Raw genomic sequence first — 15,051 nt, forward strand, 5'->3', positions numbered from 1 at the left:
ACACTGAAAGATCGCCTAGTCAACTGACATCCTCTGCATAGGCTGCACAGGCAGAGGACATCAGTTGACCAGGCGGCCACCAAAGCCTCCTCCGGGTTTAGCGTTTGATTTTTTTTGTTTTTCTTTGTTTACCTCGTCTGTAATTTCTGACACACATCACAGCGCCTGCCCGCTCGCGCGTTCAAGTTCAGCTTCAGGTTCAAGTTCATTTATTCACTGCAGCACAGCGCCCGACTCTCTCACAGCCCACTGGAATAATTGAATAAGCACCAAATGAAAGAAAGCAAACAGTCGGAGCCTGACTCTCCTAATGCACTCAGTTAATTTTCCTCATCAGACGTCTCTATCTGGCACGACACGCATTTGCCGCAGCCATACCATTGTAATAATGTGAATCTATTTAACCACAAATGATTATTTCTTAAATGCCATATATCCGCTCAGGGGTCTGAAGGCCACACGGCACTTTTTACAAACCTGTTGTGCTTCACAACAAAGTGGAGTGGAAATAAACGAAAAGAAGTGCGGTTGGTATACGGGGTGATTTGTTTTGTTTCTTTAAAAGCACTTCACATTTTGTATCAAAGAATAAAATTGGTAGAATAATTGACTAATAACTTACGGATGTGAAACGCATCACGCTAATTGACGGTGCACTAAAAATGAGGCTCATTTTGTTAAATGCCCGCTGCTTGGACTCCTCTCTCCTCGCGCTTCTGTACCACGTGTTTATTTGTGACGCGTGTCACGGGGAGGGTTCGAGATGAGGGCGGACACCGCGCCCCCTCCTCACTTACAGCCGAGGAGAAGCCACGCCCCTACCACGGGGACGTACGTGTTCATTTGCATATAGAGCGGGGACGCGAGCTCACAAGTGGTCACTCGAGACACATGTGGAGACACACGCTAACGCCAGGTGTGAACTGACGTACCGAGAGCCCCCCACTTGTGATCGGCTCACCCAAGACTCATGCTAATGCCAGGTATAAACAGCCCCCCAAATGGTCAGGGTGCCATGGTAACGTAAAGGGCATTTGGCTCTCCGTGAAGCTTTCACCCCGTTGGCAAACCCAACATCCTTGCTGGAGGCAACACTGCTGTACTCCATTGCCTGAAAACATTGCCTGCCACGAACGGCTTTTGAATTAATATTATTTTTTATTCACAGTATGAAAAATTGTAAGCCATCACGGGCAGAGCAGGGGTGTCTAATTTGAATGACCAAAAAAAAAAATCCGAGTGGACGAATAAAAGAAAGAGCGAGAGAAAGAGCGAGGGAATGTTGAAGCAGTCTAAACATGGGAGAGGTTAGCAGCGACCACACTGGCCAAAGCAGCTGTTTGTCAGAGCTGTGTTGTGGTTTCTATACACACAAGAGAGAGAGAGAGAGAGAGAGAGAGAGAGAGAGAGAGAGAGAGAGAGAGAGAGAGAGAGAGAGAGAGAGAGAGAGAGAGAGAGAGCGAGCGAGAGAGAGAGAGAGAGAGCGAGAGAGACACACAGACACACAGAGTCTACTTGTTCCTGTGTTTGTCGGGCCAAGTCCAAGTCTCTGTGGTCTGGTAGGACTTGGGCGGCACACGTGTCCTGTGTTTATGTTCTGCTTGCAGCCCTCTCGTGGTCTGCCCAGCTCTGGCCTCACACTATTTCCCTCCCCACAACATCTAGCCCCTCACTGCCTGTTCTTCTCTTCGTTTTCCCACCACTGCCGCGTCACTCCATCTACCCAGCTGTGCCCACTCCTCTGCCCTTCCGGCTCGATGGTGTTTTAAGCCCCCAACGTACTCTTCAAGGCAGCGCTGCATGGAAGGCACTCCCCGCCCCCTACAGTTTCAGCCAATCACAGCACTGGTGCTAACCCTAACCCTAACCAGTGCTGTGATTGGATGAAACTGTTGGGGGCGGGGAGTGCCTTCCATGCAGCGCTGCCTGGAAGAGTACGTCGCGGGCTTAAAACACCATTGAAAGCCCTTCCGCTCACTCCATCTCCCTCTCATCTCTCTGCACCCATCTCCTGCTCCAGCCCTCTTTCTCACCTCCTCGCATCTCCTCCATCCTCCACGTCCCCACATGAACGCGGACACATTTGAAAACCTCTTTTCTCTGCTGGGTCTTCCACACCAAGCCGGCGTTTTCAAACCAGCGAGAACTGACCTCCCTGAAAACACTCTCAAAAGTGGATGAATTAGAATCGTCCAGGGTAAAGTGGCTGGCCACATGATCCTCCACCCAATACATAACTTTGACAAAAAAGAAATAAAGGCAGCTAAGGGCGTCCGGGTAGTGTAGCGGTCTATTCTGTTGCCTACCAACACAAGGAACACCTGTTGGAATCCCCGTCTTACCGCCGGCTTGGTCGGGCGCCCCTACAGACACAATTGGCCGTGTCTGCGGGTGGGAAGCTGGATGTGGGTATGTGTCCTGATCGCTGCACTAGCGCCTCCCCTGGCCGGTCGGGGTGCCTGTTCAGGGGGGAGGGGGAACTGGGGGGAATAGCATGATACTCCCACGCGCTACGTCCCCCAGGTGAAACACCTCACTGTCAGGTGAAAAGAAGCGACTGGCGACTCCACATGTATCGGAGGAGACGTGGTAGTCTGCAGCCCTCCCCGGCTCGGCAGAGAGGGTGGAGCAGCGACCGGGATGGCTCGGCAGAGTGGGGTAATTGGCCAAGTACTATTGGGAAGGGGTGGGGGGGGGGATCCAATAAATGAATAAATAAAGGCATCTAAACGTTCACCATGATGCACCATGTTCACCTATCTCAAGCAAGGTTCAAGTCTCTGCAGGTTGATTTTCATGCTGCAGTGAAATAAATGCAAACCAGTGACCTCCTGGAGGGTAGGAAAAATTGCATTTAAATTCAAAATCTAAAAAAAAACTTCAGTGTGCTTTGGAAAATGGTGTGGAGTAATGTCAAGTACGCGTAATTTGTGGAAAATGGGCTATAAAAATGTGCAAAAAACACACCGCTATTTCTATTGATTTGCTGTTTCAATTAGTGTGATGACCTTTTCACAAGCCGTCTGAAAACATTTGTACGGACGGAAAACTTTTGACCACTTTTCGACATGAAAAGGGGATTTTCCGATTTCTCCGGATTAGTGCGGACATGGCCTTGGGTGCTTCGGTGTTTTCTGAAACCCATGCGTTGTTTGCATTTGAGTGAGGCAGATCAGGACAAGAAGCTGTATGGGTTTAAGACAGCACACACACACACACACACACACACACACACACACACACACACACACACACACACACACACACACACACACACACACACACACACACACACACACACACACACACACACACACACACACACACACAGCGATGACCACTGTGTTGGTTCAGTCTACAGAACGGCTCAGGTGGGGAGTCCCCGGCTCGTCTCTTGTGTGTAGGGGTGTAGGTGCTTGCACCCGCATGCCTCCATCTCTCCTGCCTCACTCGTTTCCTCTTGCTTGCCTCTGCTCATTTTCTCACCCTGTTAATCTGCCCTTTCACCATCTCTCTCTCTTCCTCCCTCTCTCGCTGTCTGGTCTGTCTCATTTGGCTGTTTATTGTTAGAGGCCAGTGAGTTTAGTGGGGGGGGGCAGTCGGGCTGAAAACACAGGCGGGGCCAGTGTGGAGGCAGCGGAGCGCGACAGCTACAATAACCCCTGCAGCGGAAGCACCCATGTGCTAAATTACTGCCGCAAATGTCCTGCCTTCGGGCCGGAGCAGCACCATCGCGGCCATTCAGCCCTCTGCAGCCCTGATGCACTTTCCTTTTCCCCTACATAATTGCACCTCGGCCGTACCCCGCCGCTATGTCAAGCTGCAGTTTAAAGTAGGATGAGGGCTTTGTGGTAGGAAGGGAGAGGAGGAGTGAGAGAGACAGACAGACAGGCAGACGGACAGTGAGGGCGACAGATGATGGGAGGAGAGAGGGGAAAAAAAGTGTGGAAAAAGGCATTTCCATGGGACTGGTGCAGAGCCGACAATGTCATTGCAGAGTGGACGGTGAACGCGACTCGTCCTCCGGCGTCGAACCTGGTGAAGTTGAAGTCATACAGGCATGTGTGTGTGTGTGTGTGTGTGTGTGTGTGTGTGTGTGTGTGTGTGTGTGTGTGTGTGTGTGAAAGAGTCCACACTAGATGTCTGTACTGAAACGGAGACGCATGATTAAGCTCCACTGCTGGGAACACAGCACTATGTGGCCGAGGACAAGGTAAAAGGCAGAAAGAAGCAGAACATCTTGACCGCCGTGTGTGTGTGTGTGTGTCTTGCTCACCGTGTGTGCCTTTCCTGCTCACAGTGTGTATGTGCCTGCGTATGAACGTATGAATTCAATGGAGAGTGACACACAGAGAACTTGTTGTAGACCACTTCCATGTCCCACAATGTCTTGGGTCTAAAATAGCCCTCTAAAATAGCATGTACCCTGTCAGCCATGGTGGCACACGGGACACACGGGACAGACACATAAAGGGATAGACAGGTTGCCAGTCACTGACAGACATCCATTACAGACAGCAGAGACACTTTGGTCCTTGTGAGGTGTTACGGGGGATTCAGGCTTTGCAGTAAGTGGTTGCAAGGTAAGGTTCTCGTTAAGTTCATTCAATGCAGCGCTTCTGTGACGCACTGAAACCTAAAACGTCATCAAATCTTTTTTTCTCTCTCAATTTTCCCCCTTTTTCTCCCCAGTTGTATCCTGCCAAGTACCTCACTCTTCCGAGCCGTGCTGGTCGCTGCTCCACCCCCCCCCCCGCCGCCGCCGCCGCCGCCGCCAATCCAGGAAGGGCTGCAGACTACCACATGCCTCCTCTGGTACATGTGACAGTGAGGAGTTTTGCCACGGGGACGTAGCGCGTGGGAGGCTCATGCTACCCCCCCCAGTTCCCCCTCCCCCCTGAACAGGCATACCCCCCACCGACCAGAGGAGGCGCTAGTGCAGCGACCAGGACACATACCCACATCCGGCTTCCCACCCGCAGACACAGCCAGTTGTGTCTGTAGGGATACCCGACCAAGCCAGAGGTAACACTGGGATTCGAACCGGCGATCCCTGGGTTGGTAGGCAACGGAACAGACCGCTATGCTACCCGGACGCCCTAAACATCGTCGTAGCTTGTTCACCCGCTTTCCAGCAAACACAAGGGCTCTTGTTTTCAGGGAGTGGCCACTTCATGACTTCTTTTTACATCTCTGAGTCTCTTCATTCATGTGGGTGGAGGAACAGTTGTTCTTCTCCCGGGCCACATTCATTCACTTCACAGTGACTGTGACACATATGATGGCCAAGGTAAATGCATCTTAGAGACTTCTCACAAATTCAGCCCATCAAAAAAAAAAGAAAAGACAAAAAAAGTGGGGATCGTTGAGGTTTTTTTTTTCTATGATCGGTCAATTTGAGGAGATGACTGACGGTCAGGCTGCCCTTATTAGGGCTTACAGAGACCATGGATTTGATGCACTTTGCAATATTGACTGATATCGATTCTGAATTCCCAATGAGCTCTTACTTCAAGTGGTCATTACGTGACCTTAACATTCAACAGTCAGGTCTGTCCAGCTTGCAGAAATTAAAAAGACACAGAAAGGCGGACAAACACACACGCACGCACGCACACAACACAACACAACACAACACAACACAACACACACACACACACACACACACACACGGTTACTCTCTCAGGGCAACGAGGCCTTTCACATCAGCAGGGACAGAATATGATTTGATCTTCCTTCTAGTCCTTGAAAGGGTTAGACAAACATTCAAAGGGCTTAATGACAGTCGCAAAGTGCTCCATGCCAAAAAAGCAAGCACACACATAAGAACACGAGAACACACATCGCACACTATGAGACAAGTGATTTCGCCTGGAGACTGATTCATGGCACCCTACTGCATTTTATCACCGAGGACCTGTAGTCAAGGCGGTAAGAGCATGCATTACCATGGCGTAATGAGAGAGTGCCACTATGATTGAGACAAACAGCTGCCTGTCTCTATACATGGGAGAGAAAAAGAGACAAGTGAATTTTTTTGAAAAAATCACCAAATGAGGACCCATGGACACAGTAGACCTTCTACTTGGCTTTCACAGAACAACGGTGTCTGTGTCGATCGTATCTTCTGTGGGTCTGTGGGTTTGTGTGGGCATGCACATTTGTGTGTGCAAGATGTAAATCATTGATGAGGAGAGATAACCAGAAATGCACCACCGAGTTAGGTTTATGTCAGGTAGCATAACATCTGAGAATCATTAGCTAGCCAGCCCTTCATGAACTGTCAGTCTGTCAGTCCGCGAGCTTCGCCCAGGGGCAGCGGCCGTTTCCAGATCTGAACCAGTCAATGAAAGATAGAGGGCTACTGGAATGAAGGGGGGGGGGGATGCTTCAGTAAAAAAAAAAACAAAAAAAAAACTGATATTGATCAATAAAAAAAATCTGCATGACCTGTGGAAAAAAATGCTCAGGAGGAAGATGCGAAACAAAAAACTCACCCATCCCATTGCAAATTTGACTTCCTTCCACGTGCATAGTTAAAGCTACTCACCATACTCATCATTACTACTCACCATGTGGACAAGAATATCCCATTGGTGGGGAAGTTCCCCCCCCCCCATGTACTAAAAAAATCCATCCATCCATTATCCAAGCCGCTTATCCCAATCGGGGTCGTGGGATGCTGGAGCCTATCCCAGCAGTCGTTGGGCGGCAGGCAGGGAGACACCCTGGACAGGCCGCCAGTTCATCACAGAGCCAACACACACACACACACACACACACACATTCACATCTAGGGACAATTTAGTACGGCCGATTCACCTGAACTACATGTCTTTGGACTGTGGGAGGAAACCGGAGCACCCAGAGGAAACCCACGCAGACACGGGGAGAACTTGCAAACTCCACACAGAGGATGACCTGGGATGACCCCCCCAAGGTTGGATTACCCCGGGACTTGAACCCAGGACCTTCTTGCTGTGAGTAAACTGCAGCTAACCACTGCGCCACCATGCTGCCCTACTAAATATTTTTGTTCATTAATGTCTAATAATTTTCCCTCTTTGGCATGCCCATGCCTCTAGCCAACACAACTTTCAACCAAAGTCACCATCATACAGTCATCATAATCAAGATCATACCTTTAATGGACTTGTCCAAATTCCACTTGTTTGACTTGACTGTAAATTGTGGGTAAGGCGTATGTAGAACTTTAAGTGCTATGCGTGCCTTTAGCCCTGTGCAGTATGCATGGAAATAAACAGTCTGTAAAAGACAGAGCAAGGGGGCTTGGTCAGCTTTGAAGTGATTAGCTGACAAGAGGAGCAGCTAGTGCTAATCCCGTTCTTACACTCAAGATTAGCTGGGAAAGTCTGGCTAATGCTAGCGCTATCTCGGCCCGGCTAGTGGCACGGGGATAAACAGGTATCTTAGTGCAGGAGCAGAAATTTTATCAGCAGTGTTGAATTTGGCCGTGGACCATAATCGTCTCCCCTGGTCTAAAAATGGAAGGACCTCTTTGACTGTGCAGATGGACTGATGAGCCTTTACAACAATAATCAATGTAGGGCAATTAAGGGACTATGTGGATCAAACGGACAACAAAGGCATACACACATATGGAGAAATCAGAGACATCTAGGCTAGGCAAAATAAAAGTCTTGAAGATGTGGGGTTTTTTTTTCCAAACTAGAGATTTCCTAATTTCATAGGGGAAATTCGGAAATGGAAAACGCACAGAAAAGCTGCAGCAAACTCTGAAATGACAGCGCACTCAGATCTATGGTCTTCAGCCATCTCAACAGATACAACTGGGAAATGTGAAGCCACACATCTACTTTTTTTTTGTTTGTAGATGTAGTCTGTCTGTTGCTCTTCCCAGAAAAACTCCCCTGTGTCTTCCGCTGAAGGGGTTTATCAGCATCCAGGGATGCCTCTCGCTTTGAGACTCATCCAGTCTCATTTCATACCCTGCATTAAACGCAGCTGAATAATTAATCACCGCTCCTCTCCGACCGTGCCAACTCGCCAACATTTCTCTGCATTCACACCCCAAAAAACAGGCCTTGAAGGTCACTCTCTGATCCCCGATGAAATTCAAATGAAATTTTCTCCACGTCAGAGACAGATAATACAGGAAGTTCAGTCCCTCAACTCTACTGAATGGAAATAAAGATTAAAAAAATAGACAAAAACAGAGGAGCGCTGCTGGCTAGCCTTGCGAGGCAAGTGGGTGCACAGTGAAGTGGTGTGTGTGTGCACATGCACGTGCACACGCCCATGGAGACATGCTACTTAAGACGAAAGCGCGTTTAAAAAAATACATGAATAAAAACTTCTCACTGATAAATAATTCATTTTTGTAGCTTCTGGGGGTTCCACATGAGTGGCCACAGTTAGCGCTAGCGCCAGGGCTCGGCCAAACAAGACACCGCTAGGTTCGCAGTGGAGAGGAGGGAAAGTGCCAGAGGGCTTAAAGAGAAGAGGGACATCCATCGAGGGAAGCAGAAGAGATTCGGAAAGGTGGAGAAGAAAAAAAACTCCTGAATCAGCACAACTTGCCTAGAGGACACAGGCATATGGATATAGAGATGCATGCATACTTACTCACACGGACACACACATAAAAACCAACAACAATGGAAAAAGAACAAAAAATAAAAGCACAGGCCGCTTTGTAAACTTAACACATAGTTGCCTGGGCTTCTTACGGTACCCACGCCATGTACAAAGCAAACACCATGCAGATACTCAGACTGGAAAGCAAACCTCGACTGTGCAGCCTGAGGACAGAGTACACACATTTTGAGACTAAACACAGAATGGTCAAGACTTTCAGAGGTGATGCCTCAGATGTACACACACACACACACACACACACACACACACACACACACACACACACAGACACAACAGCACAGCACATTCGGCCATTAGTTTATATATAAGCTCATGCCTCCCTTAAGCTCCAGAAAGTCTGCAATCCCAACTGAGTGTGAATCGGGAGTGTGTTTATAGATAGTGAGCTATGCGGGCTGGGAGTAAATACTCCAAGTCACCAGATACCCCAGAAACTCCAGACTGGGCCCACCGGCAAACAGATGCACTTCCCTTCAACACACACAGCAGACCCACAAGAGTGTTTTACTTTCGCCTTTCTTTCTCTAAATCTGTCTCCCAGGAAGCTGTGGAGAATCTGACCCATCACCTCAATACGGGAGCGAAAACACACACTGAATACACATTGAGCATGCAAGCCGCTGTTGATTAAATACCGACCAGAACGACCTGTCCACAGACACCACGGACAGATAAAGAGAAAAACGCAATAAAATAAACACCTTTTAATCCTCCAACGCAAAAAGACACTCAAAAACACAAATGCACTCGCAGACAGAGAGACGTAGACAAGACGTGGACTACTTTTAGGTCAAAAATGATCCCAGTCAACTTGTCTGGGCTAAAGAAGCGTTTACAAAGTTCAGGGTGCTCCACTGGGGGTAACAGACGGGACAACGGGCTAGCAAGTGGTCTAACACCATGAGGATCTGCCAATGCGCTATAAAGCCTGGTTAATCCCAAGCCCTGGGAGTTCTCGGATATACATGCTTATTCAGACCCCCCCCCCCAATTAAAAGACATCTTGTCACCCACTCACAGAGAGGTGGTGAAACCAGATACGATCTGTTCTCCCTGAACACAGAAGGACGAGACATGCATAATGCACACCGACGTATTTAACTTCCGTTTTTACACATTTTTTTGCATTTTGACAGCGAAACGTCGTGTTCTCTTTCAGCCCCGCTCCGCTTCACGATCACTCCGTCAGACATGACGTCCTGCAGGCTTACAGCTCTGTGTTGCCCCTACCTCCTTAATGCCTTTGACTTGGCTGTATCCCCGTGTGTGTGTGTGTGTGTGTGTGTGTGTGTGTGTGTGTGTGTGTGTGTGTGTGTGTGTGTGTGGTAGGCAGCCACTCTGCAGCCATCGATGACACCACGCCAGTGAGCAAGCAGTAGGGTCACGGTATCAAACGACAGCATTCTAGCGCGGCAGCATTGGACAGAGCATACACAGCATGACGATGTCAAATTGCTCCAAGTCCTCGTTTTTTTTAGGTTTCTCGAGGTAAAAACTTTACATCATTCATGCAGCCGCATGTTTTTTCTTTTCCCGCAAGACCCTTTTTCGGCATCATACGGTCGGCTTGCCATCGGCTAACACGGGTCGTACCGTGTAGCCTATCCTCAACTCACAGTCTGACAAAGGGGGACGTATCAAGATTTTACCTTTTGCCCCACTGTGCAATGTGACGTATAACAAACGTTCAAGACAGCCATGATCGTACAGTCTTGCAGGGGCCTTTAGCCAATAGGATTTAAGCCGGCAACCCTCTGGTCACGGGCCTGGTTCTGCACCCTTTATACTGCAGTCAGCGCTCGTACCATTTCTGACACTTAAGGTTTATCATCACCACACCTTTTTCCTTTTTGCCTGTATCCAACAAACAAAACAAAACAAAAAAAGCACATTTCTGTGAGTTCTGCATATTGTACACACTGAACTACCTTAATATTTTCCTCTCACCCAGCCCACCTCTGAGAAACAGTGTGAGAGAGGCAAACAGAGAGGAGGGGAAAAAAGAGAGAGACAAAGAGAGAAAGACAGAGCGAGTGTTGTCTCTAGTGAGTGCTGAGAAGGCAAACAAGAAGCAGACACTTTGAAAAACAAAGTGCCGTCGTGTCACAACTTTCTGGGGAAATACACACTTCAATGCACCCCCAGAAAGACAACACGTCCCGCTGAGCTGCTAAACAAAGCAGGCGCGCTCCGGCACTCTTTCTGCTGCACGTCCTCCATCTTCTCCCTCTCTTCTCCGCTTTTCTGCCTTTACCCCATCGCCTCAGATTCTTCACTGGATACTGGCCCTCTTCACCCTCATCTCTCTCTCTCTCTCTCTCTCTCTCTCTCTCTCTCTCTCTCCCCCCCCCCCCCCCCCGTTGGATGGACACCACCAGTCAGGATGCAGCAGGTTAAAAATAAAGCTTGCTGAAAAAGCAACACGTCTTGTGGCTTGGTGACAGACGACAGAACCACAGAGAGAGAGAGAGAGAGAGAGAGAGAGAGAGAGAGAGAGAGAGAGATCAAATACACACACGCGCACAAAGCACCCTCACATATACACAGAGACAGACAAAGACATACATGCATGCTACCATATATACAAACATGCATACTAGCATACAGCGTCAATACGGGACTGGAGTAGAAAAAAGGTGTTACCTGAATCTAATGTGTAATGTAATATTCCTCATCTATTCTATCTATATTAGCTATTACTATTATTATGTTTATATGTTGTTTATCATATTGTTGTTTTTCTTCAGCTTTTTAAAATCATTGTTCATATACTGTATGTTGACTATACAATTAGAATACAAGATGGTTTTTGTCAAGCCAATAAAGCGAACTGCTGAGAGAGACAGCGAGAGAGAGAGAGACAGAGAGAGAGAGAGGTATGCTGGTAAAACAGAAAAGAATGAACGGAAAAGCGAATTTGCGGGATTGCGGGTTCGACTTCAGCCGGTTCAGCGGGCCACCTTCCACGCTGCTGGTAGAGGCATGCAACGGGGCTCGCTGAATATCCCTGGAAATGAGTCAGACGAGCCATGCAAAGAAATGCCCCCGTTCCCCCTAATGTTTCCTCCGCTGACGCAATGAGATCACCCTCGCTCTGCCGGGTACGGCGGGCCGGGGTCAAAAGCTTTCCATGTGTGTGTGGGGATTTAACGTTCGTGTGCGCAGAGCTTTGAATTTATGTGAAATTGCCTGCGTTAAGTCTCTTAAGAGGGAGGGGGGTCGGGGTGGGGGAGGTGGGACGAGCAAGATGTACAGAAGTACAGAAAGAGGAGGTGTAAGATGAACAGTTGAACTACGAGAGAGAGGACAAAAGGCAGGAAAAAGGGGCGAGAAGAAGCAATTGGGTTTAGGTTTGACGTTACCACCAGCAGCTGTACTTTGTCCTACCCTCCCCCCCTTTCCCGAACAAGCGTACACTTCTCTCTCTCCCTTATCTGAAGAGGAGGAGGAGGAGGAGGAGGAGGAGGCCTCATGGGAACTCATAAATAAACTAAACACCACACAACAGCACCACCAAACAAACCAGCCAGGAAGAGAGGATGATAACAAAACTGCATTGATAAGATTTTTTTTCTCCCTTTTCTCACACTGCTCTGCCCCCCCCCCCCCGACCATGCTGCGGGCCAAGCGAAGTATCTCCTCAGCGTGACCAGATGCGGTCTTCCCTTGTAACCCACCACCACCACCCCTCCCCCCTTCTCCGCCTTGGCTTAGCCGGTGATCCGTGAAGTGTCATGGAATCCGCCGAACGAGGGCCTTGCTGTCGCTGGCTGGAGCCGTGCGAGCGGCCATCGCTGCCTCACAACCGAAGGGAGCGGGATGGAGGAGATGGGAGCAGCGGCTTGCTGAAGGAGAGCCACGGTCGGAGCAGGGCAAGGAGACCAGAGGAGCAGGGTGCATTTGTGCATTTGAGTGTGTGTGTGTGTGTGTGTGTGTGTGTGTATACATGTGTGTGTATGTGTGTGTATGTGTGTGCTGAGAGGAAATAGGTAAGAGTTCAGTGCTGAATCTGTGAATGTGTGTGTGCACGTGTGCATGTGTGTGCGAGTGTGTGCGTCCGCATATGTATGTATTCGAGTGTGTGTATACAACCCACGTAGGGGGTGGTGGGCAGCATATGGGGGGGGGGGGGGCTGTGGTATCAACAAGGCGCAGGCGTTTCCTCTAGAAAGAGAGCAAACTTCATCACAATGGGACCCTTTCGGAGCGCCTGGGGGCAGCCCCAACTTTTACACCCCAAGAGGGGAAGTCAAACTAAGCCATAAAGCACGACGAACCAGACGGGGGAAAAGGGCCCTTCCATCAGCCTGCCAGCTCCGCTCCCAACAAAAATCCCTTTCTCTCGTCCAAAAGACCCCCCCCCACAACAGCCCCTTAAACCTTCAACCATGCACACATTCTTCAGTGACATAATGCTTTTTTAAGCTATTGCCCTCTCCAAAGACCCCCCCACCCCAACTCGCCCACCCCCCTCAGATTTCCTCCCTTCACCAATTACTATTTGAATATGAATACCAACGGAGGGGTTAAGTGTTTGTTTTCGTTCTCACGGCGGTGAGAAGGGGGGGAGTAGGTTGGCGTGCTATGGCCGACGTCAACGACGTGTCGGCCCATTGATGTGCCGTCGATAGGTGTTTGCTGAACGGCCTCTTGGGGCTATAAAACCTACCATGCTGTGGGGCTGTAAAAAAAAAGAAGATAGAAAGAAAGAAAGAAAATGAAAGAAAGAAAGAAAGAAGCCAACTCCCTTTGTGGTGCTGAAACACCCTGAGGGAAAACACAGAGAGCCAAAGGGAGCCTTGTGCAGTAACACTACTGCTGGACTATGCCCTGATCAGTGTGTGTATGTGTGGTATTTCTGCACGTCTGCCCCCCCCTCCTTTTTGTTTGTATGTATCTGTAAACGTGTGTATGCAGCTACACCTAAGAAGCTGTGCATGAAACCTACCTTCACAAATATCTGCTTCGCCCCCTCTGTTCTGGTGCATGCCTTTATGCATGAGGGTTTTTTATTTTTTTCGTCCCCGTGTGTGTTACTGTCTGGGGCACCCGGACCAGATATAGGCCAGTTTCTGCCCACTGCCCCTCATTGATGAGATGGCTGTGGTCATGTGCTGGGGGGACAGCAGAGTCCGTCCTGACCAACAGGAGTCAACAAATGAACATTGGGACGCATGCCTCGGACCCTTGGTCCATCACCACTGGTGCCCGCCAAGGCTGTGTCCTGTCCCCGCTTGCTCTTCTCGCTCTACACCAACGGCTGCACCAATCTGTTAAGCTGTTGCAGTTTGCAGATGACACCACTGTCATTGGACTCATCTTAGAGACTGAGGAGTCTGCTCACAGATGGGAGGTGGACCACCTGGCTTCCTGGTGCAGCCACAACAACCTGGGGCTAAAACCCCTGAAGACAGTGGAGATGGTGGTGGACTTCAGGAGAACCCTCCGGGACCTTGACCCCTCCCACCCTGGACACCAGGTTTTTGAGAATTTTTCCTCTGGGGAGAAAGAGGCTGAGGTCTATCAGGACCAAAACCTCACACCACAAGAACAGTTTCTTCTCTGCCCCCATGGACAGCCACCCTCTCACACACACACACACACACACTTACACACACACACACACACACACACACACACACACACACACACACACACACACACACTCTGTGGTTTGTATATAAAATTGTACTTTTATTTTACTTTTTACCGTTTATATTTTTAGATCTGTTTATATATAGTGTTTTCTTTTTCTGAAAAATGCCAATAGTGTAGATAAAAGTGATCAACAAATGAGGAGGAGCGGAATACTAAAACAAGCACGAAACAAGCTCATACTGAAATGAATTAAAGTTTTTTTTCCCCTACATCTATCTTAATATAAATGTGTGTGTGTGTGTGTGTGTGTGTGTGTGGATCACACGATTTAATTTAAAGCTGCGGGAGGTAACGCTGAACATTCCAACGCAAATCCTTCCGCATCTCTCTGCTGCCTCGTATCACTCCGCTAAGCCCCGCCCACCAAATGACCTCCGCATCGCTCTTCAGCACAGATATCCTACGATCTCTATTCTGTGCTCTTACAACTGGGAAATGCGAAAGCGAGACTTGTTAAACTTGTATCGTAGTAATCTAAAAAAATATATCTTTTTTTCAACGAATCTCATAGTTAGTTGTCTCATTGATTTTTAGGGTTACAACCACAAGCGACTGGGGTGCTCAGGGCGAACGCGAATTGATCGTATATACGTTTGGTCTGCGTTTGTAGAACAGCCAATAGGAACGCCCCCTCTCTGAGCTGACCCGTGGCTGGCTAAAATCTTCCGTCCTGGGCTAGGTTTTTTTAAAGCCCTGAATATAGAACCAAGAGGAGGAACAGAAGTCTAGTTTTCTCTCAGACCACTTGAATTA

The 15,051-nt window shown here is 48.8% G+C and overlaps 1 protein-coding gene across 1 annotated transcript in view; it reads right to left on the reverse strand.

Moving 5' to 3' along the window:
* ext1b (exostosin glycosyltransferase 1b) overlaps positions 1–15,051 on the reverse strand; it is a 152,859-nt gene that overhangs the window by 124,361 nt on the left and 13,447 nt on the right. The gene's annotated exons all lie outside the window — the stretch shown is intronic.

The sequence above is a fragment of the Lampris incognitus genome, chromosome 18, assembly GCF_029633865.1.
Source record: "Lampris incognitus isolate fLamInc1 chromosome 18, fLamInc1.hap2, whole genome shotgun sequence".
Taxonomy (NCBI): domain Eukaryota; kingdom Metazoa; phylum Chordata; class Actinopteri; order Lampriformes; family Lampridae; genus Lampris; species Lampris incognitus.